Source organism: Schistocerca gregaria, chromosome X, assembly GCF_023897955.1.
Source record: "Schistocerca gregaria isolate iqSchGreg1 chromosome X, iqSchGreg1.2, whole genome shotgun sequence".
Taxonomy (NCBI): Eukaryota; Metazoa; Arthropoda; class Insecta; order Orthoptera; family Acrididae; genus Schistocerca; species Schistocerca gregaria.
Genome location: NC_064931.1, coordinates 30,541,981 through 30,566,310, shown reverse-complemented (window position 1 = coordinate 30,566,310; position 24,330 = coordinate 30,541,981). Strand labels below are relative to the sequence as shown.

Genomic DNA, 24,330 nt, shown 5'->3' with positions numbered 1-24,330 from the left:
CCCATATCATTAGACATCGTGAGCGAGCAGAATGGAGCGCTCCGTGGAACGCAGGGACTTCGAATGTGATCAGGTGATCGGGTGTCACTTGTGTCATATCTGTAAGCGAGATTTCCACAGTCCTAAACATCCCTAGGTCCATTGTTTACGATGTGATAGTGAAATGGAAACGTGAAGGGACACGTACCGCACGAAAGCGTACAGGCCGACCTCATCTGTTGACTGACAGACGCCGCCGACATTTGAAGAGGGTCGTAATGTGTAATAGGTAGCCATCTATCCAGGCCATCAGACAGGAATTCCAAACTGCATTAGGATCCACTGCAATTACTATGACAGTTAGGAGGGAGGTGAGAAAACTTAGATTTCATGGTCGAGCTGCTGCTCATAAGCCACACATCACGCCGGTAAATGCCAGACGACGGCTCGTTAGCGTAAGGAGCGTAAACATTGGACGATTGAACAGTGGAAAAACGTTGTGAGGAGTGATGAATCACGGTACACGTGTGGCGATCCGATGGTAGGTGTGGGTATCGCGAATGCCCGGTGAACGTCATCTACCAGTGTGTGTAGTGCCAACAGTAAAATTCGGAGGCGGAGGTGTTATGGCGTGGTCGTGTTTCTCATGGAGGGGGCTTGCACCCCTTGTTGTTTTGCGTGGCACTATCACACCACAGGCCTACACTGATGTTTTAAGCACCTGATTACTTCCCACTGTTGAAGAGCAGTTCGGGGATGGCGACTGCATCTTTGAGCACGATCGAGCACCTGTTCATAATGCACGGCCTGTGGCGGAGTGGTTACACGACAATAACATCCCTGTAATGGGCTGGCCTGCACGGAGTCCTGACCTGAATCCTATAGAACACTTTTGGGATGTTTTGGAACGCCGACTTCATGCCAGACCTCACCGACCGACATCGATACCTCTCCTCAATGTGGCATTCCCTGAAGAATGGGCTGCCATTCCCCAAGAAACCTTCCAGCACCTGATTGAACGTATGTCTGCGACATTGGAAGCTGTAATCAAAGCTAAGGGTGAGCTAACACCATACTGAATTCCAGCATTACCAATGGAGGGCGCCACGAACTTGTTAAGTCATTTTCAGCCAGGTGTTCGGATACTTTTGATCACCAAGTGTAGGATACGGTTCTTAATATGTTGCATGCATGCTATGCAACGCGCTCCCATGCTGGCCACAAGATTGGTAAGGAGTTCTTGTGGTAGGGTATTCCACTCCACTACCAGCCTTGTTGACAATTTGGGGGCTTGTCGTCGTTGCATGTGGATGTGCGACGATACATCTCCGAACGCATCCCAGACGTACTCCATGGGATTTACGTTTGGGGACGAGCAAGCCAGTCTATTCCGCAGTATATTCTATCTTCCCCGAGCTCCTCCACCTCCGCTATCCGTTGCTGTCACGCATTCTCATGCATAAAAATGAGGTCAGGGTCGAATGCACTCCTGAGAAGAATAACATGGCGAAGGAGTATAGTGTCACAATAACATTGATCACTGATTGTTCAAAGATCTGGAGGTCAGTACTTCCGTTCAACATTATGCCTCCCCACATCATAAATAGCATGTATGACACGTGAAGTTGTCACAGTAGACTTTTTCGTAAGTACTCTTAATTTTTCCGCCTAATAATTCTCGTGAAAATGTAATTTATAATGATATTAACAGTTTTCACTTTGTTTCCATTTTTGTGCAGACACTGTGAAGATGGTCCGTGATCGTAACCGGTAGTGAATATATGTATTGTAACACAGCACAGTGTGTATCACACATATCTCCTAGCACATCATAACACCTGGATCACCAAAACGATAATCCTCATCAGTGTTCCTGAGTATAATACACGTTCTTACCTCTCGCCATATGAGGGTACGTCCACCATTGTCGAACATTATCAATTTGGTGATACTTCCTGCCAAATAATTTCTCTAATTAACTGCTCATAATTTTCAGATAAGTCATTTAGAACAATTTCACATGATCTGCTGTCCCTAATCACGTGAGTTTCCCAGTCTATGGGCAGTAAGTTGAAATTTCCCCTTAAGGAGCAGGAAATTTACGCATCACCTTCTCTAAGTTTTCCATTAAATGTTCCACAACTACTGCTCCTGAGGAGAACGTCTATAAAAGCATCCGAATACCAAGTTTGATTCGCCTTAAACACTTAGTTTTACCAACATTATTTCGCAATCGGAATATGTACTGTATACTACGAGGCGTATTCGGAAAATAAGGTCCGATTAAGCGCGAAATGGAAACCACTGTGAAAATCCTATACGTTGACAGTGTCTTTAGTGTGCCTGTCGATAGCTCCACGTAGCTGTTTTCGGTTCAGAGAGCAAAGTGATCTCGTAGAAAGCCAAAAACAACACTGTCTTCCGCCAAATATGTGAATCTGGTGAGAGATTTTGCCTGAAGCTATACAGCCCAAATAACTTAAATTTCATGCGTTTCTTTATTCAAGACAATTTTCAGTCGCATTCTGCAGGGGCAGTCAAGACGCTCCTGCAGCGTTTTCGATGGAAAGTGTTCGATCACCCACAATACAGCCCTTAATTGGCTCCCTGCGTTGTTCATCTGTGCTCACATGAACCGGTTGCTACGAACACAACATTTTGGCACAAACAACGAAAGGCAGACCGGCGTAGAGAATTGCGGAAAGCACTGGCGGCTGCTTTCTGTGATGAGGGTACTGGCAAATTTGTACAACGCCACGACAAATGTTTAAGTCAGAGCGGCGACTATTTAGTGACGTAGCTGGAAGGTGTGGCTAACTGTTGCAAATAACAAATTTTTGATTTTCACTGTGATATTGATTTCGCGACCGATCGGACCTTACTTTCCGAATGGGCCTCGTACCTATGCTACCGTATTATTTGGAGTTGAGAACACGGCTTCCCCCAGGGCACTCACTCGGTCTTTGCGATATACATTCCAGTCAGAATTTAAAATTTCACTGCTTTTATCACCTGGTTTCATCCAGCTTTCTGTCGCTAGGAGTATGTGGAAATTATTTCCTTTACAAGCGAGACTATTTGTGGGACCTTTCCATGGACACTCCTGCAGTTAACTAATACTATATTAACATTTTATTTATCCTATGTGCCATGAAGGATGCTACTATAATTATTAGATGGGTCTAATTTTCTACTTTCTCAAGAATAAGATCGAAATATATTGGCCCTGTGGAAGGATTTCTCTATCCTAAAATACCACATGTGCACGCCACACACAATTTGCTACCCGGTAGTTGGAGTCAGGAACTATAGCGGTGGAGTTTAGGCTTGTTCTGCGCACCTATGTCATGTATGCTCCGATAACCAATGAGCGTTCTGTATGTTCTGAGCGCTGTGCTATGGATGTCGTAGACAATGCGAGCGTTAAACGTGTTCGCAGCAAGTTGTTTAGTTAATCTGGATTCCATTTGTTGCGAGCTGTCATCGCTGATTGTGGTGGTAAGTGATTAAACCTGCATAAAAAAGCGAGATATATAATTTGCAGGATATACGCTTTCTTTAAGCGGTTTCCATACACAAACGAAGTGATGACAGCTAGTATTGAAGACTTCTTGGAAATAATTTTAACTTCTTTGTTCAGTTCCTCTACCGTGAGAACGACTAGATGTGGCAGATAACGTAGCTGCTTAATTAGAAACGAGATTCAAGATTCGCAGATGGTGTACGTAACAGTATGATTGTAACAAGCGAGAATCTCAAATTACAATCGTAAACGAAAAAGAGTTCATGAAACTAATAGTTCACCACGAATTTCTACGAGTTGGAATAAAAAATACGTCAAAATAAATTTTGGTTTTTCCATCATGTCTTATTGGGAAGATGTGTCGACAGTAATTATGAAGTGATGCAGAGCCACATTTATTACTATTTTTCCTACTCACCATTACGTAGGTGGAACGAAGAGACTAAAAAATACAAAATACGGTGTCCATCACAGAAATATGTGACTTCGATCTCAATAGTGATCTCGTGGTAACTGTAGAGTGGATGTATTGGCTTTAGAAATAAGATAAGATGCGCGTAATGCTAATTTACAAATAATATGTTCATATGATGTTTGATTAGCCCGCTTCAGACGGTAGATAATGCTTATGACGGTGTCATCCCTAAAAGGCCGTCCTCTCACATTTCCTCGCAGATAGATGCTGCTTTTGCGAGCTGCGTAATGTGACTTTCTCCTCTGGCAGAGCTTTCATAAATCCAGCGACGGGCTACATTCAGGAGGACTGGACTCAAACCCTTTACAGCCATCCAGATTCAGATTTTCATTGGTACGCGACAAATATTATAGATGCAGTGCAGCCTTCTACAGCGTGCTTTTTAGTGGACGTACAGTGCTTGAAAATAAGACAGTATGGTGAAAATTCTGTTATTACCTTAGTTGAGCAGACTGGTTGTGATATTAATGTAAAGGACGCAGGTGATTCCAGCATTTGGGCTTGTGTAACATTACTCCTTTAACTCCTAATTAATTTAAGGACTTGCTCAGAGTTGATTTTAAACGTGTATCAGCTCATTGTATATTGTGTCCCAGAGCATACTGTTGAGCTATATGGCGCAGAATAACTGAGGACCAAATAAAGAAATAAACGATTTTCCGTGATTATTTGCTAAGTTCTCTGAGACAAATGCTGGAATGTTTCTTTTTAACGAACACAGCTGATTTTTCCCCTTTTTGCCAATCCGGCGTCACTGACTGGAAGTCAGACCCTAATATTACTGTACAAACAAGTTCATTAAGGCACTTTGGTTTTAGAGCCAACCTTAGTGTTGGCTTTTACGGTGTAGCATTAGAATTTTCAGCATGTGTAGAGATTGCACATAGCTTTGTAGAGTTGTCCTTCTATTGGTGCGCTAAGGAATAAATTACCTATCACTGTTCTCGCAGTATTACTTCCTTAGCTCTGTAAATCAAAAGTGCTTTCTGGTGCGAGCTATTTCGTTTGTCCAAGTATTCTGAGAAATACATTTTTGTTTAACGATGTAGAAAAATCCAGTTATGACAAATCACCACACTAATTTCGTTATTGTAGTGCAATTACCTTCAGTAGCGTGTAAGAAAATTATATACACTCCAGTGTACGTAACTGGCGCAAAAACGACGTTTTAGTAACATAGATAATTTGACATTTGAAGCTTCTCGCTATACTCCAAGTTGATGCGCCAGGTTATTGCTACGTAAAATTCCCATCCCCTACATAGCTCTAGCTTTGCGATATGATGACTTAATAAACAAAGGTGCTCGCACGACGAAGTTGGAGTTAGAACATACATTTCAGAGAGTTGTGGATGTGGCATAATCTTCCTTTAGCTTCTTACACGAACACTATCTTCATATGTTGGATTTTCCTCTCGTATACGTTTCCGTAAGACCTTTCATGATAACGCAATGTGCTCATCTGGAGGATCATTCAACTAATATATCTAGAAAAAAACTTAACAGACGAAAGTCCAGGTGTCCAAAATCATATCCTCAAGCATTTATTAAGAGCTCGAAGATGTATAAGAGTTTCTGTTTCTTCCAAGCATCAGGATATGTGATGATTCTGCATCGCCTGCATGAGTAGTTACTTAAGAAGTTTTGCATGTTCTGTCTTAAAATCCAGTGAAGTCCATAAGAATTGCAGAACCACGAATAAATAAATAAATAATCAGTAATATGTGCCTCGTACTCATAGAGATGGAACCACATGATTTATGTTCCGCATTAACAATAATTTTTTTGGGTAAAAGTACTGCATTACTATGCCCTTCCCCCTCCCGATCTGTAAAACAGTTTATGTGAAACATGATGACAGTGGGTGATGCGTGTTAAAGCGTTCAGATACATGGCTTTTATGGCCCTTGCGACGTCAGTTCTGAATTAGGTGGTTTATAAAAAATGTTGAGAAAGGTAATAATCTTCAAATTACTAAACCTACATCTCACATCAATAAAGTACAGGGATACGATTCAAATTAGTACGTTTGGATACGTGAAAGACGTAAGAATGTAGGACGAAATAAGTACAAAAATTACAAATCAGCAGTCGTGGGAGTACACTCACGTATTGTCCAGGAGAGCACCACTGATCTAGTGAAAAAACAAGCCTCTATTTCAATTTTACTGCTACATCAGACGTAGACAAGGAGACGGCGTACCCAGAGTACTAAAGTTATTCCATGTAGCCCTTATCAGCCCGGTATAAACTACTCATTTTCCTTTTTTTTCCGCTGTGATCCGTAGCAATTAAAACTAGGAAATTCCATCATCACCTCAAATATGTTGCCAACAGTAGTTCTACATTGCTGAATCGTGTCGGCACAGGCTGAATACAATGTCAGGTAGTCGCCTGCATGATATTTCATTACGGTTTTCCACGAGAACCTCTGAGACTTCTATGCCCGGTTTGTGGCCGTGAATCACACTCTCGTTTAACAAGCTTAATTAACACAGTGAAACTTTCTCTCATTTCCAACTGTGTAAAAGAAGAGGGAAAGCGTCATGCTTCCCGTACAAGAAGAACAATATCAAGCAACCGGAAACTCAAATGAGTTTCGCCCATTAGCACTCCTCGGCAGCCTGCATGAGTGTATTAATTTAGTAATGCCGTAGTTCATTAACATAGTCTCATGCTGTTTGGAGTTTTACAGTGCAACACTTTTTTAATAGATGGCAATTCTCTCACTCTCAGTACCCGAACAGCTCTGTCGCCTTTGGGATGTCTTATTTCTGCAGGCAATGAGTAATTAGTCACTACCGAAATGGACCAGTGACTTCACCCATATTATTATACAGCAACATTGTTTCACACGAAATTTTGAAAAATGATTGTCTAACGTGAAACTTACCAATTTTCGCACTTAATTAACTCGAGTAATGCAATCAGTTTCCTAAATTCCTTAAGAATCAAATTGGTATTTTCAGGGGAGGCATCTACAATGACAGAAATGTGAAAATCACTGAATGGTTACGGATTACGAAGTTGTAAATATCCTCGGATGAACAACTAGTCATTGTCAAGAATAGTGCAAACAGTTATCAACACCTGAGCATAAATCATAAACCACGACGATAGTAAATAATAAAAAAGGAGTAATAAATTCTGCCAAGAACGTTTGAGTCGGTTACCAAGAATTAATTGTAAAAGTCTCCCTCTGAACGCACGTGTTGCGTCAGAGCTACCGAAAACGCAGAGAGAATTCTAGTCACAGTCAGTGCATTCATTCCAGTCGCATTCCGATGAGCGAGTGCAAAAAAGTCACTAGTGTGACAGAGTAATGGCAGGTCCCAGAGCGTTGGAATGCGAAACAAAAACTCTTGAAATTCTCTCATTTGAAAAGGATAATACACTACATTTTACATTCCTTTTTTTTGTGATGTCCTACGCCGATTGCTTTGCAAAAAAAAAAAAAAAAAAACGATGTGTTTGATCAGCGAGTAGTCTGCTGAATGCGAAAGGGCTAATATAAAAAAAAATTCACGCAAATAATCGTGAACAAACGAAGTGACGGTTTCAAAGATAAATTATAATACTAGTATGTATATGGAACTTGCTGTCTAGCGACATCGGATATACAATGAGGTGACAAAAGTGATGGGATACTTCCCACTACCGTGTCGGACATTCTTTTGCCCGGTGCAGTGCAGCAGTTCGACTTGGCATGGTCTCAACGAGTCGTTGGAAGTCCCCTGCAGAAATATTTAGCCATACTACCTCTATAGCTGTCCATAATTGCGAAAGTGTTGCCTGTGCAGGATTTTGTGCACGAAATTACCTCTAGATTATGTCCCATAAATTTTCGAGAGATTCATGTCGGGCGACCTGAGTGGCCAAACCATTCGCTCGAATTGCCCAGAATGTCATTCAACCCAATCGCGAACAGCTGTGGCCCAGTAGCATCGCGCATTGTCATCCGTAAAAATTTCATCGCTGTTTGGGAACACGAAGTGCATGAATGGCTGCATATGGTCTTCAAGTAGCCAGACATAGCCATTCCCAGTCAATTATCGGTTCAGCTGGACCATAGGACCCAGTCAACTCAATGTAAACACAGCCCAAACCATTGTGGAGCCACCACCAGCTTGCAGAGTGTCTTGTTGACAAGTTGGGCCCATGGTTTCGCGGGATCTGCGCCGCACTCGAACCCTACAATCAGCTCTTATAAACAGAAATCGAGTGTTATCTGACGAGACCACGGTTTTCCAGTCGTCTACGGTCCAACTGATATGGCCACGAGCCCAGGAGAGGCGCAGCTGGCGCTGTCGTGTTGTTAGCAAATCCACTGGCGTCTGAGGTCTGCTGCCATAGTCCATTAACGCCAAATTTCGCCGCACTGTCCTAACGGATACGTTTGTCGCCCACATTTATTGCCGTGGTTATTTCATGTAGTGTTGCTTGTCTGCTGCCACTGACAACTCTACGTAAACGCCGCTGCTCTTGGTGAAGTAAGGCCGTCGGCTATTGAGTTCTCCGTATTGAGAGGTAATGCCTAAAATTTAGTATTCACGGCACGCTATTGATTCTGTGGATCTCGGAATATTGAATTTTCTAACGATTTCCGAAACTGAATGTCCGATGCGTAAAGCTTCAACTAAAAAATGTTCAAATGTGTGTGAAATCTTATGGGACTTAACTGCTAAGGTCATCAGTCCCTAAGCTTACACACTACTGAACCTAAATTATCCTAAGGACAAACACACACACCCATGTCCGAGGGAGGACTCGATCCTCCGCCGGGACCAGCCGCACAGTCCATTACTGCAGCGCCCCTTAGACTAATCCCGCGCGGCAAAAGCTTCAACTACAATTCCGCGTTCAGAGGCTGTTAATCCCCGTCGTGGGGTCATAATCGCGTCGGAAACCTTTCAACATGAATGACAGCTCTACCAATGCACTGCCCTTTTACACCTTGTGTAAGCGATACTACCGCCATATGTGTATCAGTATACAACTATGCCACGACTCTGGTCAGCTCAGTATATGGTGTAGACAGATTCCCTCCGAGGAGGAGTGAGAGCGTCAGGAAGGGCATCCGGCCGCCAACACTGCCAAAACCCATCTCACAATGCCGAGATCATAGGGAAGCAGGAAAAGGCAAGGAAGAAGGAGTAGACGAAAAAGAAGGAGGAGAACACGAAGAGGATTAATGAAGCCTTGGCGAAAATGTTCGCTAATACTGAAGTGTAGTGAATGCTTTGCAGACACTGGAAGATAAATCGACTGATGAGCTATGAAAGCAGTAATTAGATTTCTTAACAAATAAATATTAACAAGTGTATGACGAAAATTTTGAAAAGTCAGTTACGGATTCGGATTGCAATTTGCTTTTCTTTTTCTCCTTGTATGCACATTAATAGCCTAGATGTACTGAAGCTGTCGATTTCGTTGCGTTAGATAATAATGGAAATGAAGTATCCGTTGTTGTAATTCAGTGCAACTTCTCATTTACAGTTGTAGCAGCTAGTCAGAAAGTCTTATCTTTAAAAAATATACATCTGCATCTACATCCATAAGCTGCAAACAACTTTGCAGTGCATGGAAGAGGGTGCTATCAAGTATTGAGATTTCTACTCCTTCCATTCGCTTATGGAGCGTAGAACTATGTAAACGGCTGTGTATGCTTTATAACTTGCCTAACAAATCCTGAGGGATACATAGTGGACTGTTGTACATTCCTAGACACGGGACTTAATATTGTTTCTTGAAACTTTGTAACAATGTAATCAGATGTGGCTTGAGTTCAGAGAAATAGCACTGACAGCAGTTGAGAGATTTATACCAAATAAATTAACAAAAGACGGAGCTGATCCCCCATGGTACACAAAACAGGTTAGTAACTGTTACAGAAACAACGAAAACAGCATGTCAAATTTAAACGAATGCAAAATCCCCATGTCTGTCGATCTTTTACAGAAGCTAGAAATTTAGTGCGGACTTCAATGCGAGATGCTTATAATAGTTTCCACAACCTAACTTCACCTCAAAACCTGCCAGAAAATCCAAAGAGATTCTGGTCGTATGTAAAGTATGCTAGCGACAAAACACAATCAGTGCCTTCTCTGCGCGATATCAATGAAAATATTATCGATGACAGTGCTGCTAAAGCACTTCACCACAGAAGCCAAAGTAAATATTCCAGAATTCAAATCAAGAACAGTTGCCAACATGAGTAACTTAAAAGTAGATATCCTCGGAGAAGTGAAGCAACTTAAATCATTTAATAAAAGCAATTCATCCGGTCCATACTGTACACCAGTTAGGTTCCTTTCCGAGTATGCTAATGCAATGGCTTCATTCTTAACAATCATGTACAACCGCTCGCTCGACGAGAAAGTTGCACAGGTCACACCAGTATTCAAAAAAAGTAATCCGCTAAATTACAGGTCATTATCATTAACGTCGATATGCAGCAGGATTTTGGAACGTATGTTGTGTTCGAACACTATGAATTACCACGGAGAGAACGGTCTCTTGACACATAGCCAACAACAATTTAGAAAACCTTGTTCTTGTGAAACACAACTATTGTTGTGTGTTATCCTTAAGGGATTTCTAATTGATTTCGTATTTCTAGATTTTCGCAAGGCCTTTGACACCGTACCTCAAAAGCGGCTTGTTATCAAATTGCGTGCTTATGGAATATCATCTCACTTATATGATTGGATCGTGACTTCCTGTCAGAGAGGTCACAGTTCGTCGTGAGAGAAAAACAGAAGTGATTTCTGGCGTTCCCCAAGGTACTGTTACAGACCCTCTGCCGTTTCTCATTTATATAAACGATTTAAGAGACAATCTGAGAGTCCTTTGGTTGTTTGCATATGATCTTGTCGTTTACCGTGTATTAAAGTCGTTAAAAGACTAAAACCAATACTTTTTAGATAAGGTACCTGTATGGTGTGAAAATTGATGATAGACCGTAAATAATCAAGTGTGAGGTCATCCACATGAGAGCCAAAAGGAATCCGTTATACCTTGGTTACGCGAGAAGTCAATCAAATCTAAAGGCTGTAAATTCAAGTAAATACCCAGGAATTACAACTACAAACAACTTAAATTGGATAGGACATATAGGAAGTTTCGTGGGGAAGGCGAACCAAAGGTTGCGTTTTATTGGCAGAACACTTAAAAGATGCAACAGAAGTACTAAAGAGACTGCCTGCACTGCACTTGTTCGTCCTCTTTTGGAGTTCAGCTGCGCGGTGTGGGATCCTTACCAAATAAGATTAACGGAATACATCGAGAAAGTTCAAAAAAGGGCAGCACGTTTTGTATTATCGAGAAATAGGGGGAGTGTGTCACGGACATGACACGGTATTTGTGGTGGACATCATTAAAACAAAGGCGTTTTTCGTTGCGGCGGGATCTTATCACGGTATTTCAAATCACTAACGTTCTTCGCCGAATGCGAAAATATTTTGCTGATGCCGTCTTACATAGGGTGAAACGATCATCATAATAAAGCAAGGGAAATCAGAGCTCTCCCGTAGAGACGCAGAAGTTTGTTTTCTCCGCGCTGTTCGAGAGTGGAATAATAGAGAATTGGTGTGAAAATGGTTCGATGAACCCTCTGCCAGGCACTTAAGTACGATTTACCTAGTAGCCATGCAGATGTAGACGAAGGCATTCGCGAGGTAACTTGAGTCTACCTTCAAGCGCCGCCAGCAGCTCAATAATGCTTTTTTTTTGTCCCTGTTAGTCCTATTATGTGTGTATACACACACACACTTCAGCAGTACTCTAGAATGGGTCACACTAGAGTTTTGGAAGGGATCTCTTTCGTAAACTGATTACATTTTTAAAGTAGCCACCTCCATTACGCTACAACTCAGCCTACATGCTTATTCTATTTCATACATCACTTAATTGTTATATCGGGTATTTGTACGAATTATGTGTAATAACTGAAATAAAAAAAGAAAAAAAAGTAATCGCTGCTTATGTTTTGAATAAGCGAGGGTCTCTTAGGTGAGCGTAATTAAACAAAAATCTGAATTTCTTTAATTTTGATTTCTGTACAGATTATCAAAATTAAAAATGACTATCGGACAGTTTTGTACTACCTTCTTTGAAACATAGGCGGATACAGCTCACTGAAATAAGATGTTAATTTCGTTTCAAGTTTCCATTCACTTTTCACGCAGAAAAGCCAGATTATATTCTTAAAGTAGCCCATGGGCAACTGGACAGGACGCTCAAATCATCGAGGAACCATTTTGATCCATGATCACACCACCGCCACCCACAATTACTGAGATTTGTCGGTGCTGGTACAACCTGCTCGATGGAATCCAGTATTTGTTCCGTAGTAATGAGGTAGAATGACTTAGAAGGAGAAATGGCCACAAACGCTCAATTATGTCCACGGATCCCTCAAACTCTCCTGGGACAGTTCCATACTTATATACCTTACGGAGAATACGTCCACCAGACACCTTAAGCGCTCCTTATTTGGAAGCGAGCAGCGACACCTCGTGTGATTTTCGGCGCACTCCAACCTAGGCATTTATAAATAACAAGTAGTACCAAGGTCGAGTGTTGGGTGCTCTGCAGATTGTATGTATTGGTGAAGGACGCCTTGTTCTACAGTATGAGCTGCATTCAAAAGTATTTATTTGACACACCAGTGTTCGATCACATGGCCCATCATCAGTATCATCTGACGCAGAAGATGTTCAATTAAGTATACGAATATCGATCTCGATTACAGAGATCAATTTGTATACACTTACATCTAGGTCTGATTTGGCAACTCGTTCTCAGGATGATTTTATTTAATTGAGTCAAATTGCAAAAATCTCTCTCTGAGAGGTTAAGAACCATAAAAGGTCATGTGGGCGTATGACCGGAAATGCGTCCCGAAGAAGGCACATCTCTTGAATGTGGAGATCTTCCAAAGTGTAGGTTTCAATGATTAAAATCACACATGAGAACACAGCTGGCAAACGGGAATGTTCTGTCTGCACTAGTATTTTACCTTTACTCTCGAGAGTCAGGCCCCAATAATCGATAGCCCACAAACTGAGACTGAACCGCAGCCAATATTCCGTGGACATTTTCCATAGCCCACAGGTGACAGCCTCTCGTAAAGGTAGTCTGATCTGCGAGAAGGACAGAGGACAACACCACTGTGGCTCGTGCGACGAACCAGAGACAAAACAGTAACCGTGGAGGGAAGCCCGTGGGTAATAAGACCTGCACACGTTGTAAGTAACACAGTTGTTGTGGAGAACGTTCCACACGATCGTCAGATGGCAACCTACCTGATGCTAATACCGGAGTCAGATTCTACAGTGTGTAACGCCTTTCATCTTCGCCTTTAAGCGGTTGATCCAGCCTTGGAACACATTTGCGGCCATATGTCCACATGAACTTTTTGTGTACCTTATCCTCTCAAGGATCGTTAATTACAGATTGTCCCCATGTAGCAAAATCATACTGTGTAGTAAACATATATTTAAATACGTTTACGTCCATATTTCTCAGTATGTTCTCAATAACAATTGGCGTAAATTTTTATCTCTTTGTACACTCTAAGGAAAAACAAAGCCCACAGCGCACAACGAAGGAATTGCCTGAATGGGACGGAAATCGGTATGAACACGACCTGACAAATAAATGATTAAAAATTGGGTAATTTATTCGAGAGAGAGAGAGAGCTCCACAAATTGAGCAACTCAATAACGTATTGGTCCACCTCTGGCCCTTATGCAAACGGTTATTCGGCTTGGCATTGATAGAGTTGTCGGATGCTCTCCTGAATAATATGGTGACAAATTCTGTCCAACTGGCGCGTTAGATCGTCAAAACTCCTAGCCGGTTAGAGGACCTTGCCCATAATACTACAAACGTTCTCAAGTTGGGTGGGATCCGGGAACGTAGCTGACGAGGTTTGGTATTCACAAAAACAAGCAGTGGAAACTCTCGCAGTGTACAGGCCGGCTTTTAAGCCCAGGATGGCTGGTCATGAGGAGTACAAAACGGGGCATAGAATATCGTCGACGTACCGCTGTGCTGTAAGGGTGCAGTGTATGACAAGCAAATTGGTCCTGCTATGAAAAGAAATGACACCCGACACCACCACCTTTGGTTGCGGACGACAGACACGTTGGTATCCCACCACTGTCCGAGGCGACTCCAGACAAGTCTTCGACCTGGAATCTCACTGCCTGTGCTAGAATTGTTATCAGCGAGGAGTCCCGCTTCGAACGGAGCCCCGGTGACTGCTTGCATAAGTGCCAGGGGTGGACCAATATGCTACTGACTTGCTCAGTTTGCGAAGCTGTTTCTCTCGAGTTTTCCTAAAATTGCAATAATTCGTTTGACTGCACATGTGCATCGTATCTACCGATTTCCGTCACACACCGATATTTCATTCGTGGTGCTTTTTTCCCCTTTGAGTGTGTATCATAAGGACAGGCAAAGCCCCATGTGTTGATGGTGTATTTATTGCCAAAGGAATTCTTAGCATCTACTGAGGTTACAGGACATTCCGAATGTGAAATATTGTGGGTAAAGGCAAACATTAAAGATGTGTCAAACATGTTAATCTGGTGCTTTTATAGATAATCTGCGTCAAAAACAATAGTGGCAGAGCTCTTCAGAGACAACTTCGAGAACATTGAAGCGAACTTCGATGCATACAGTGTGGCGTAGTGGTCAGTGATCTGGCTGGCCAGTTCCGACCTGACCACCAGCAGTTATTTGTTGTTTAGTATTTAGTATTTCTGTAATGTTTGTATATCTGGGCTATTCGCTGCGAAAATTTTAGTGCGTTATCCTTATCCAAAGTGAAGTTCTCAGATAGTACGAGAACTTATATTGCACTCAGCGACTTTAAGGTTAATGTTTCATTAATTGTAATATAAGCAAAAAATTGTTGATTATAATTGATAGCTACTGCACCTGTTGTATACGGATGCAAGGGGAATTGGCCACCGTTCGCAAACTGCTGAAGCTGCATCGGCTACGATCGGCAGGCTTTAGGCTGCTGGCCTAAACTGCAGTGGTTTTGTGGCACCTGAAACTTTTCTATGTGCTTTCGCACATCTGGGGCCTTTGCGCCTCCTGAGATCGGTGATGCCGCTGTGCATTCGACTCGCACGTTTCCTCTGCCAGGTTCTTAAGGGTGAATTGCAGAATAATCGAGCAGATGTAGATGTTCCTGCTGGTAGACATTTGCCCGATGGTCGTTGGCGAACAGTGACAGGATCGAGAACGTGTGGACAGGAGGCGAATGTTGGCACCGGATACGTGACTGTCGCCTTATGTCTCCTAAACAGGTTCCGGTATTGCTGGAAGCACGTCTGAGCCAGCATGGTATCCGTAGCATGTTGGGAGTGTGGCAGATCTTTCTGCGATATATGGACAAGCGCAGATGGTAAGATTACTTGTCATTGGGAGCTCCAATGTTAGTCGGCTGATGTAGTCCCCTCTGTTTGCCTGTCGTCGGGGGGGGGGGGGGGGGGGGGGGGGAGTCTCATGGTTCATGCAAAATAAAATGTCGAGGAGGATCTGGTGGTAGTGACTGAGCGCACTGGGTGCACCCAGCTACATTTAGAGCCTGTCGTCTGGGTTCAGAGGCCATCCTCGTTTCCTAAAGGAGGCAGGCAGATCTGGTGAAGACAGTTACATGTGGAATGGAAGCAGAGCTATCGTTTTGCAACATCGTTTCCAGAAGCGATGGCGGTCCTCTATTTTGTAGCAGAGTGGAAGATCTAAACTAGACTCTCAGGTAATTCTTCAACGGTATTACAGGCAAAGTTCTCGATAGATCAGGAGTGTACTACACTCAGGAAGTGGCTACCAGGGTATCGGAGTACGTGGGGCGTATATATATAGGGTTTTTAGGATACAGAAACCCTTCCACAGGCCCGGAAAGATGCGTTCTGCATCGCCATAGCAGATCGGAGAAACAAATATTAATATAGTATTAGTTAACTGCAGGAGCGTCTATGGAAAGGTCCGGGAACTAGTCTAGCTTATAAACAGTAAAAATGCTCACATAGTACAAGGGACAGAAATCTGGCTGAAATCTAAACGCCGACTGGAATGTGTATCGCAAAGACAGGTTAAACGCTGGTTCTGGAGGGGTGTTTATAGCAATAAAAAATACTATAATATCTGGTGAGATTAGTACAGATTCAGAATGCGAAAAAATTAGGTGAAGGTAAATGTTAAAGGTGGATCAAACAAGGTCGTCGGACGAATTTATTGATACACTGCACCAGCAGCTGTAGTGGCGGATCATGTGAGGGGAAACTTGAAGAACATTTCGCGTACATTTCCTGGTCAAGTTTCAGTTTTAGGTCGTGATTTTAATTTATCAGCTATAGAGTGGGAGACTCAAGTGATTACGACTGATAGTAGTGACAGGAAACCGTGTGAAACTGATCTATATATCTTACTCGAAAATTAGCCTGGCCACTTAATCAGAGAACCGACTTGTGAAGGTAACAGCTTAGATCAGCTAGTGCCAAACAGATCTGAACTTTCCGAATCAGCACAGAACAGGATCATAAGGCCGTTACAGCATCACAGAATAGGGCTGTAAATACGAGTACGATGAAAGGCAGGAAGATCTTTTCGTTTAACAAGAGCGACAAGAGACAGATTTCAGATTACCTGAGGGATAAATTTCAGGTTCAGCACTGACGGTGTTGAGAATCAATGGACAAATTTCGAGAGCATCGTAGAATACGCTCTAACCAAGTATTTAACGGGATGGAAAAGACCCACCGCGGTTCAACAACCGTATTAGAAATCTGCTCTGGAAGCAAAGAGAGCTTCACTGCAAATTTAAAAGTAGCCAAAGCGTCACAGACAAAAACCAAAAGAAGCCAAAATTAGTCTAAGGAGGCAAAATTATGTCTTCCGACTTGACAGAAAACGCTACAAACGTTTTGTCCTACGTTAAATCAGTAAACCCAGCGAAGCCTTCTGTCCGGCCTCTGCGACCGTAATAGCACTGAAACAAGGACTGACGCGAAAAACTACACTCCTTTTCCAAAACTGTTTCACAGAGGAAGATCGCACGGTAGTTCCTCTTTCAAATAGTCGCACGAATGACAAAATGACAGATATCGAAATAAGAGATCAAGAAATAGAAAAGCAACTGAAATTTCTCAACAGAGGAAGGGCTACTGGATTTCACGAGATACCAGTTCGATTCTACACGGAGTATGCGAAATAACAAGCCCCTCATCTAGCACCAGTGTACAGTAGGTCTCTAGAGGAGTGAAGCTTTCCTAATGATGGGAAAAAAGCGCAAGTCATTCCCGTTTTCAAGAAGCATCGTCGAACAGACGCACAAAACTATAGGCCTATTTCCCTGACGTCGCCCTGTTGTAGAATTTTCTAGCATGTTTTATTCTCACAAATAATGACGCTTATGGAGACTGAACTCTCCTCTTTTAGAAATCACCATGGGTTCGAAAAACGATGATCACGTGAAACCTGCTCGCTCTCTTCGTCCACGAGACCCAGACAGCAGTAGATACTGGCACACAAGTAGATGACGTGTTCCATGACTTCTGGCAAGCGTTCGACATGGTCTCGAACTGCAGCCTAATGAACAAAATACGATAGTACAGAATGTCAGACCAACTGTTTGACCGGATAGTTGAATAGCAAACAGAATATAGGATGTCACCCTCAAAGCATAGAAATCTTCTGACTTCAAAGTAACTTTGGTTGTGCCCCAATGGAGTTCTATAGGACCGTTACTTTTCACAATATGTATAAATGATTCAGTAGATAGTGTCGGAAGTTCCATGAGGCATTTCGCGAATGATGCTGTTGTATACTGTCGTAGCGGCCCCTTATCGACTAGAGGACCCGCTCAACAGACAAGCAAGGTGGGATGCCGACCTCCCTTTAAGAGCTCATATCAAAACATCGCCAGTGGATGTAAACATCAAAAGACTTTCCGCATAAACACGGCACTACTTCGTGAAAAGTGACAGAGACCCACCAATTGTAACTAATGAGACTAAGTGTAGCACTCCGTAGAATCGGTGTTATAAGCACGCCAGCAGAATCAGACCAGCAGTGTGTACCTACAGCTAGGACAGTTCCGGCAAATACCTACGCCGGCTCTAGCCCAGTAGACACTCGCACTAGTCTTCAGTAGAAAGGTGTACCTTGTTGGGTGTAACGCCACTTTGTAATTGTGTACAGTAATATTTTGCTTATTATTTCTTTTCATTGTCTTGTACTCTTATCTGGCTTTTGCCACCACAAGAATTGTTGTGTTTCTTGTTGTTCTTGCGTTTGAAAATTAGTGCATGTTAAGAAGGCGCATTAGTTAAATAAAGTGTGTTCAAACTTGATCGTTAGTTCCTTCCTGCCGATTTCAGGATGCTATATAAGCAGACAAGTTGCAACGCTAGAAAATTGTAGCGAAATGCAGGAGACCTGCAGAGGGTCGACACTTGTTCCAGGGGTTGGCAATTGAACCTCAACTTAGACAAACGTAATGTATTACGAATACAAAGATAGATAGACCCTTTACACGTATGCAAAACAATCTTCCACAAAATATCAAGGACTATGCGTATGGAGCGATTTGACGTGGAAGACAGACTACATAAAATTAATCGTGGGTAAGGTAGATGCTAGACTGAGATTCACTGGAAGAATGGTCAGGAAATGTAGTCCATCAACAAAGGATGTAGCTTATAAAACACTCGTTCGATCAGTATCTGAATGTTGCTCATCAGTCTGGGATCCGTATAAGATAGGACTGATAGAGAAAGTAGAGAAGATCCAAAGAAGAGCAGCACATTTTGTTACGAAAGCGTCACGAAGATGCTTAACCAACTCCAGCGGCAGATGCTTCATGAGAGGCCTTCTACATCACGTGGTGGTCAACTATTAAAGTTCCGAGAGCTTACGTTCCTAGGAGAGTCACACAATATATTGTCTCCTATTAAGTATATCTCGCGAAGAGATCATGAAGACAAAAATAAGATTCAGGCCCACAAGGAGGCTTAACAGCAATCGTTCTTCCTGCGAATAATACACGACTGGAGTAGGACAATGGGCAACCGACAGCGGAGCACAAAGTACCGTCCAGCATATACTGAAAGGTGGCTTGTGACGTACAGATTTAGATACAGACCTGCCTTCCGATTTGGATTTGATTGTGATTTTGACGATATCGTTTGATGGAGACCCAAGGTATTTCAAAACACCTTCGTCACAGTCGCTCCCATTACGCAAAGTAACAGCAGTGGTCGAAATGGACAGGTCACGGGATACAAGTAATACATCGTTCCTAACATCCGTATGTTCGGGAGACAGACGGATTCCCAAAACAGCAGTAAATCAACTGTACATCAGCCACCCATTTCTCTTTTCCGGAGAGGCTAGTCAGAAACCAACAAAATGACTGAAAAAATTCGATCGTACTGCCAACTACAACAGGTGAGATGACTTGATATTTTTGGCAAATATGTACTTTTCCTTAGACATCACAACCCAGCAGTGATTCGAGAACGACGCAGAGGAGTTTAACAGCTGAGACACATTCCAGATTTACCCAAAGAAAAAGTTTCACAATGAACAGCAGCAAGTCCGCTTAGCCGAAAAACAGCTGAAGGTATGGCCAACGAAATGCGGAAACGATCTTGTCGTACATACACAATGTTTTAGCCATATGCCAAATTGTGAATCCGAATATGAAACAGGCTGACATAATCTCAAGCACGATGAAAGGAGATGGACACGACTCTTCCAGTAAAGGATGTTACAACGGCAGACGAATTCATCAAGTAGCGACAGTGAATCGAGAAAAAGAGATGAATGAAACAAGTAGGATCGACTCCCGCATGTGGTCTCTATGACAGTTGTAAAAGACAACAATGAGCTCGCCTGTCTCATACGCCAGAAGTAAGAGAAGAGATATAGCTGTGTATGGCATCCATAAATGTCAGACAGAGTACTTAGGAGATAGCAGTCATGAATATCGACCGATATAAAAATGAAATGATCGTGTGACATTGTTGGCCAGCCGGGGTTCAAGTCTTATTTAAGGCGATGATGATGAGGACAGCACAGTACCGAGCCCACGAGGGGAGAAAATCTCCATCCCGGCTGGGAATCGAACCCGGGCCCACTCCAGCGTAGGCAAACACGTCACCACTCAGCTACGCAGGCGGATATCGACTAGTACGTCAAGCGGTAACAGGGAATGTCGAGGAAGACGTGTGTACATGCCCAATGACCGCTATCAGCCGAGCGCGCCAGGAAGAATGGACTTGGTCAACTCAGACTCGCGCGGCAGCCATCAAATGACAACCGAACACCCGACCAACGCAGGTACAATCCACTCCTACGCCAAGTATAACGCACTGTAGAACAGACATTTCGAATTCAGATGATAACTCGTCGGTGTGTTTCCACTGTGGACGCACTGGACACTACAGAGAAACAAGGTGAGTTTTTGACGACTTCTACGCCGCCAGGCGCCAACCATCACAACAGTCCTATTCGACGCAAGTCAACTGTAGACGATTATAGTCCACCTGTAGGACGAAGAACACGGTTGTACCCCGGACGAGGACAGTTCGCATGTTGCCCATCGACGTACAGAAGTTCCAGTTCCTTGCCTCCCCCCTACTTCAGGAAAATTAAGTGAGCTTACCATCTATTGAGGTGAGTCGCCAGAGATGCAAATCCTCTGTGTACGGCAGTCACCAAGAAATCAGGGAATCCCATCGACGTCATCACTGTCCGTAAACCTGTACTGGCGCTGGTCGAATCAGGGGCTTCATATTGTGAACTATCAGATCCTTATCGTCAGAAGCCAAAGAAGACTGTTTTCCGCGATACGAAAGCAATTGTACTGGAAGTCGCAAATGGGAAATACACCCGACCGACAGAAACATGTACTGCAAGAGTAACTATCAGTGACAGACACAGCCTTTCGAATTGCTCCGTATAACAGAATGTCGTTGTAACGTTACTCTCGGATGGGACCCTAGCAGACATCACAAGCAGACATAGATGTGGAAGGTCAGAGCTCCAAATTTATGAAGCTACTAGCTGAGTACCTGGCGTTGCCCAGATCTGTATTTACTGAAATCTTCTATTAGTCCATCTTCTCTGTGTCTATTACCTCCTTCCCTCCCGCAGGAGGTTCTAGTCCTCCCTCTGTCAGGGGTTTGTGTGTTGTTCTGAGTATAAGTTAGTTTAAGTAGTGTGTAAGTCTAGGGACCGATGACCTAAGCAGTTTAGTCCCTTAGGAATTCACACACATTTGAACATTATCTCCTTCACTCCCTATCTCTGTCCACCTCCGCAATCCACACCCACTGTCCATCGCCACCTGCCTCTTTCTCTGTTCATTTGCTGCTCCCCACTCTGTCAGTCTCCTCCTTACTCTGCCTGTCCATCTCCTCTCGCCTTCTGTATTTGTCCATCTTCTCCCCCCTCTCTGTCCAGCTCTTCCTCCCCCTCTCTCTTGCCCTTCTCTCTGTCCATCTCCTCCTCCACCCTCTCTCTGTTCATCTCCTCACTCGCCGCAGGCATGATATTTCATCATCGCATCGAATAATAAACGAAGAGTGTTGTACCATGTACGTAACACCCTTACCTTTTTTAGCTACAGAGATAATAGGGCAAAAGCTCTTAAAATGGAAACATTACATTATTAGTTTCAAGAATATCGAATAACGTTAAAAAACTATATTACGACTATTAGTATTTGCAGTTAAGCATTTCACATACCTGGAAAGGTGATAAATATGTGGCTGAAGTGAGCATTCGAGCCGCAGTTTTTGCGCCGTTAGGTCGAGATGAAACTGCACTGTACCATTAGACTTTTGCATAAAATTTAGTACATTTCTTGCCTAATTTTGCGAGAAGAGTTACTCTGAACATAGTGATATATCTTCTTTCTATGATATATGGAGTTCTACATAAAATAGTTTATTATTCTTTTGTAAGCATATTTGCTTCAGGGCTATGGAGATAAGAAGTTAAGAAAAGCAACTATACAAAAAATAATCCTGTTCTTTTCATATTACCGCTTGCCTAAGGAACCCACTTCTAATGTTCGTGTTTGTTCCAACAAATAAATGTTTCGAGGGGGTTCTTCCTTGAGCAAACACAATTTTCTTTTTTCTTCATTCATTCATTCATGTTCCACTGATGTTTCAAAAAATGTTCAAATGTGTGTGAAATCGTCTGGGACTTAACCGCAAAGGTCATTAGTACCAAAGCTTACACACTACTTAACCCAAATTATCCTAAGGACAAACACACACACCCATGCCCTAGGGAGGACTCGAACCTCCGCCAGGACCTGCCGCACAGTCCATGACTGATGTTTCACTATCGCCAAAGGGTCCCCTTTATTCTTCTGTCTAACAATAAGTAAAATGTTACATGAGGATACATATACACTGTACAAAAGAATTAAAGGATTACTTTTACGAAACTCCATTATTGTCTCCTGTTGCGACTCAGAAGTTCTAAATTTGTCTCAAAGGTTCCTACAACCTACCTCTGAAATGAGATGAAGGCTTCGCACCCTGTCACCTCACCCTTGTGTACGGCGGCAGTTCAAACACCAAGGCGTCGACACTTGTGAAAAAAAGTCAGAGCTCAGTAGTTCATGTAAGGTGTATGGTGGGTTAATTATGTCACATTGGCAACAAATTTCACCTCACACTTAACTCCACTGTAGACGTGTCACATAATACGAAGATCGTCACACACCACCTTAACCACATCTCACCCGTTCTCTTGATCCTATGTGGTGGAGGTCAGAACTGTGACACCGAGCATTGAAATCAAGCGGTTTTCTTGTTGGTGGCCGAGGGAAATATTTCATACCCACAGCCCCCTCGGAGTAGGGGCATGAATGACGTTAATGAAACAATTCCTTCCTTTGTGGCATTCATTTACACACATTTCGTGGTCGAAAATGACAGTTCGATAACCTTCGACATGGGTGACACCTGCAAGACAATTCAGCCCTTCTATAAGAACATCGTGGGTAGCAACCTAATAGAATGTGATCTGACCACTTTGGAATATAGCATTACCGCAATTTTTGCTCTGATATACAGGGGGGAACCACTAGGGACCATTCAAAACCACTTGAAAGTAGTCTGAAGCAGCAAAACGTATTTATGGTTTTTAGCCCTCTTGTTTCGCTTCCTCCTGTGGCGTGATCACAGGGTAATGCGACTTTGACTCATGCTCGAATAAAAAGGGAAAGAGTCCGTCTAAGACCCCACAGTTCAACAACACCCTCAGTCCCACTTGTGCACCTTTGTCGAGTACTTTAGAAATGTACCTGTACAGAGACAACCCTTGACCAATTCCTTGGACCCAGCAGGCACGCAACCCCTTGACACCCCTCAGATTCTGCATGCCTGCAAGCAGGTACTAGAGCAGCTGTGGGTGTCGAAGGGGTTGCCTCCCCACAGGCGCCGAGGAATCAGTCAAGGTTTACCTCTGTACGGGTACATTTTTAAAACATTTAACAACAGTGCACAGGTGGCACCGAGCGTGTTGCTGAACTGCCCACACAATCACACATCAAGAGGTGTGAAACAGGACAGCTGAAGAAGTATAAACATCCTTTGCTACTTCAGATCACGTTCAAATTTCGCCAAATGGTTTTAATGGCCCCTAGTGGTCCCACACCTTATACCAGAGTAAAAATTATGGTTTGAGTCCACTTCAAAGTGGTCAGATCATATTCACTTAGACTGTAGCCCTGTGACATACTCAGAGAAGGGGTGAATCGGCTGGGGGTTGTCTTTAGTTTCAAGGGCTGTCAAGAATGTCTTTCTGTTGCGTATGTCACTGCAGACTGTCGTTTTCGACCGCGAAATGTGTTTTAATGGACGCCCCAATGGAAGGTGTGGTTTCATTGACTCCCTTCATGCCACCTCCACTGGCCTCTGGCCTTTTCCTGTCGATTCTGAGTGGTGGCGTATCTGAAAAACTGTCCTCAGGCATCTGTAAGGAAATCGTGTGATACCAGCACTGCAATGCCGACCTGCAGTGTAGAGGCGTCAAGAGAAGGGCTGAAATTTGGTTAAGGCAGGGGTGACGACCTTCCCATCGCTTGACACGTCAGCGGCGGCGTTCGGCAGAATTGGCGCAATTTGGTGGCAATGTGACCCGAGGAACTCACACTGCATCTCACATGAACATCTGAGCTCTGGTCTTCTTTTCGCATGTATTGACACCTTGCTGTTTGAAACATCGCCGAGTCCTAGTCACAAATGGCTCAGAGCATTATGGGACTTGACATCAGTCCCCTAGAACTTAGAATTACTTAAACCTAACTA

The 24,330-nt window shown here is 43.1% G+C and overlaps 1 protein-coding gene across 2 annotated transcripts in view; it reads right to left on the bottom strand.

The window, feature by feature from the left end:
- LOC126298492 (uncharacterized) overlaps positions 1–24,330 on the bottom strand; it is a 1,054,904-nt gene that overhangs the window by 382,120 nt on the left and 648,454 nt on the right. The window lies entirely within an intron of this gene.